We start from the raw sequence: 4,985 nt of genomic DNA, 5'->3' as shown, positions 1-4,985 counted from the left end.
CAAAATCATTCAGCAGGATAAACTCAAAGTTTGGCGACACCGGTCGTTATTTCCGCGTGTCCTCCCTAGATTAAAGTGTCCTCGAGTCCGTGGACGAAACGTTCCCCCGGAAGCTCGCCATTCGGTAGAATGATCCGCGCAGATGTTGCCTTTCCAGAGAGAAAGAGAGATTGCGCTCCTTGCACCCCGTTATCCCTGCCCCTCTCTAATCGTTCACGCAGTAATCGTTTGTGTCCCACTTAACTTGGATAGCGTGGGATAGGCCCTTGGGAGATGATAATTACACGTCGCGTTGCGGGTCGACCTACGGACATGCCGGCACGACCGTATCGTACCGTACGTTACGGCCGTGCACTCTCATCGGTACACTCTCCGTCCTATCTCACTCCCCCTCTTTCCTATTCAGGCTCTCCTCTCGTTCCTATCCAGGCTCTCCGTCCCGTTCTGGTCCTGGGAGCCGCGAGCCAAGCGTTCGACACCCCGTGGTACTCTATGTACTATCATCGCCGACCGTCCGTGTCCTCGCCGCGAGTAGTACCGGTAAGTACCGGGGTCGAACGCGCTTTGCAGCGGTACGACCTCCGTATCGCGCTATCGTCGAGCCCCTCGCGCCAGTAACGTCGCGATTAGCGCCGCATAATGCTTGATTCCCGCTACTATTCGCGTCAAAGGACCCTCGCGCGATCACCGCCGCGTAAGGCTTCATTTCCACTGGTACAAAGGTCTCTCGTGATTAGCGCTGCATAGTGCTTGATTCCTGGTAGTATAGCGCGTAGATTAACTGATGTGATACTAGTACTGCATAATGCTTGATTCCTACTAGTGTAGCGCATTAGAGGACCGTTGCGCGATTAGTAGCGCATAATGTTGGATTTCTATTAGTGTACCACGTGAACGTACTATCGTTAAAGTTTATATGCTTGATTCCCGTAGTACTACAGCGTATGGATTAACTGTTGTGATATTAGTATTGCACAATGCTCGAGTCCTATTAGTATAGGACATCAAAAGTCTCTCGTGATTAGAGCTGCATAATGCTTGATTCCCATTAGTACAACGCTATAGCGTATGAACTGTTAGTATTATACTATTAGTATTGTATAATGTTTGATTCCTATTAGTATAGGACAGGGCTTCTTTAATTATGGGTCGCAACCCCAAACGGGGTCGCTTAGTGAAATCTTGGGGTCGCGAGATTTTAATATACAACATTTAATATTCTCTTTAATATTCTCTCTTCTTTATGTTACTGCAGAAAATGCAGTTCTGATGACAAATAGGGTATAGAATTTTTGTAACTATAATAAATACAATTTTACGTCTTTTTTCTGCAATTTTTAATTTCATATTTTTGCATGTTTTTAAACAAAATTTAAAACTATATTTTTTTATATTTAAATATATTGTTTCCTAATCAATCAATCATCACAAAATATTTACATATCTTTATTTTATGTTTTTAGGGTTGGCAAAACAATCACAATCATAAATGGCATATTTCTTGATTCCTAGTAGTATAGTGCTATAGCGTGTGAATTAATTGTAGTGGGATTACTATTGCGTAATGTTTGATTCCCATTAATGTAGCACATGAAAGCACTATCGTTAAAGTTGTGTAATGATTTCCAGTAACATAGTGCTACAGCGTATGAATTAACTGTTGTGATATCAGTATTGTATAATGCTTGATTCCTATTAGTATGGGACATCAAGTCTCTCGTGATTAGGGCTGCATATTGCTTGATTACTGGTAGTATAGTGCTGTAGCGTATCAATTAACCGCTGTGCCATTAATACCGCATAATACTCGATTCCTACTATGTAGTATAGTACATCAACTGATTCTCGCGCTTCAGGTGATACTCGCACCTAGACAGGAGACAAGTGAAATTATTAGGTGTATAAATTAATTCACCGCCCTTAACTTCTACCAACCATAAAATCCATTTGTGCATACATTTTTTGTCCGTCATTCATTTATTTTGAATTATTAAACTTGATCTTACTGCGAATATAGCCTGAAAAATTAATTGCAGACGCGATGATATTCAAAAAACAATATTTAAGACACTGCCTTTTTTTGTAATTCAATGAAAGAAGAGTGCGGGTGAGGCGGAAAACATGACTTGAAATGAGACGTCGATGACTGTACTATAATTCTAAGAGGCGAAGATCGTAGATCGAAGTGACTCATCAATGAACCAACCCAAAACCGACTATCCACACGAAGAAGTGTTCGTGAAGTTATCGTGAATCTGGTGGGATCAGAAGGATGGGATGGGCAGTGCCCATTTGGTCAGGCCGTCAACTCTGACATTGACTTCTATTCCAAACAGCTGATTTATGTAAATGACGCGTTTGAGAAGAAAAACTAATAATGATTATTCATTGGCAGTGTAAAGATGATGCTCCTACTCCTGCAAGGCAATGCTCGATCTCACACAGCAAAAATAACTGAATAAATCATTTCAATATATAATATATTTAAAAATATCGTCATTCTACAAATAATAATATCTAGAGAAAGCACTACGAGTCATGAATAATCTAACCCTTTGCACTCGGATGTCTCTATGAGGGGACACATCATAAGTCTAACAAATTTTGTCAGTGACACCACTGCAAACATAAATCCTTTATCCTTTATGTTTTCAGTGGTGTCAACGCTTCAAGAAAATAAGAATTTATAATCAAGACTAATAATAGCAAAAAAGACACGTTTCCAAAGTTAGACTATTTAATGTAATGCGATTCCTGTTCGCACATTTTGCAACGAGATGGCACAGAGTGCAAAGGGCTAAAACTTCTTTGAGCAAAGGGCTGAGAAATCCTCCTGAGGATTAATCGAGTCTTTCCGGACCTCTGTTAGCGGAGAAGCATTCCTTTACATCAGTTTCTTCATTTACCACCGTTTTGGCGGGGAAAACCCCAGAGTTACTCTTGAGCGTCTTGGTCTTTTTCCCACGGGGAGCGGGCGTTCTCCGTGGTTGAAAAGTGTGAGAAATACTGGGAAGTTCGCTACACGCGCCTATGGTGCCGTCTTTCGAAGAGTTTCTTCGTTTCGTTTCGTGTTTTCTCGTAATTCTAATTTATTCCTCTCCGAATGACCCTGCGTGTACCGTGCGTACAGACTGGAGAAAGATAGATCTATCACGGACTGAGTTGGGAGATATCGGGTTTCTCGTATCAGGTCACACGTTAATTAGTCAATCTTCTCCAGGCTTACGACTAATGAAAAACGTTCGCGTTTTCTTTTCTTTATTTGAGTCATGGAAACGTGCGGGAAACTTAGGGATTTCAGCTTTGGAGATTCAAAAAAAGGAGTTCTAAGAAAAATATCTTTAAAGTTTTACCTTCATTTCATACCATATCATAAATGATATTTTGCTACTCACAGTTGATCAGCTATTCCAAGGTTGTAAAATAAACCCTCCATTTTCTCATATATTATTTAATTAATTAGGTTGGTGGATATGAAATGTCGTATATACAAATGAAGCTTTAATCATACTAAATTTTTTTAAAACATTGTATATTTAATCACAATAGATACCGCATAATTCTGTTCTTTTATTAATTTTTAATACCTTTATTTCATCCATTTATTTCAGTGCAATAATATTCTCCGTTAGTTGTACACTCAAAGAATAGAAAATGATGATAAGGAATGTTCTAGTATTCCAAATCAGTTCTCGAAGAAGTCATAGTCAAGTAAGTGGTCCACCTCTGCGTGGTTCCCGCCACGAGGGAATTTCTCATCCTTTTAGGGAAACAAAGGACGAGTCACCCGAAATGTCTAACGCACGAGATTCTCAATAAGAAATACTCAAGAACAAAAGTGCTTACAACGAAGTTCCAGCGGAACCATTCATTACCTGTCTCGACGAGTGAATATTACGTGAATCAGTGTAGTCGAATAACGAAGAGAGAGAGCTATTTATTTCGAGCATAAGTCCCTTGGCAACAGATCGTCAGGGGGTGGAATAAAACCAGTTCGATGGTCCTCCGGCCTTTGTGCGTAATAAGTAGACTACAACCTTTATGCCAAATAAAGTCTTTGCAAACGTATCTAGAAACGTTAATCCTAAATAGGGATTTATTTTACTCTGCAAATATCATAATAAACTTTATTTTCAATATTCTTTTATATTACTCTGCATACTGTGTGCATTTTGTACTTTCTTTCAATTCAAAGGCACGTTTGAATTTTGATACATATTTATTGAATTACATAGGTGCCATTTTGTTCCACAACCTTTCCATGTTTTAAGGGATGTGTACATGTTATTTGTTTTCAACCATTTCGATATATTCAGAACTGTACTATCTACCAAAAATCGACATGGACTTTCCAGATAACCCAATACATTAATACTAATCCTATGACGACTGGTCAAATGACCGTTTTCAAGTCTGTCTTTACAGTTCTTCTATGTTAGTAGTTGTGGCCTGCAGTTTCACCCGCGTGGAATACTATTCTTATTCTATATTAAATGTTAAATTTGAAGTTTCTAGATACATTTACGGAAATAAGGCAATTTTAAAGCAAAATAATCGTACCAATGAGTATATTAAGACCGAGTATGAAGTAAATCCGACCACGAACAAAATATGTCCCATACAAACGTTGCAACCCCTTTCACCCCTTTAGAGGTTGAATTTTGTAAAGTGCCGAAATATGTGTTTGATTATTATATCAAAGAACATTAAAACCAAGTTTCAATCAAATCCGACCAAAAATAAAATATTCCTCATACAAACGTTGTAACCCCTTTTTATCCCCTTAGGGGTAAGTGTTGAGAGTTACTGAAGCAGCAAAGAAAATGTATTCAGTAGGTTTAAACTCTTGCTTCCAATAGTGTCGTAAAAGTACTCGAATCTCAAAATTTTCTATGATTTTACTAGAACGAACAAAAATTAAACGAAATATGAAGGAGCTTCTAAAAAACTACAAAATAATATATAACATTTGCATATTAAGTAAT

The sequence above is a fragment of the Hylaeus volcanicus genome, chromosome 6 (genome assembly GCF_026283585.1).
Source record: "Hylaeus volcanicus isolate JK05 chromosome 6, UHH_iyHylVolc1.0_haploid, whole genome shotgun sequence".
Taxonomy (NCBI): domain Eukaryota; kingdom Metazoa; phylum Arthropoda; class Insecta; order Hymenoptera; family Colletidae; genus Hylaeus; species Hylaeus volcanicus.
The sequence above is the reverse complement of the archived record's forward strand: the minus strand, read 5'-3'. Positions refer to the sequence as shown.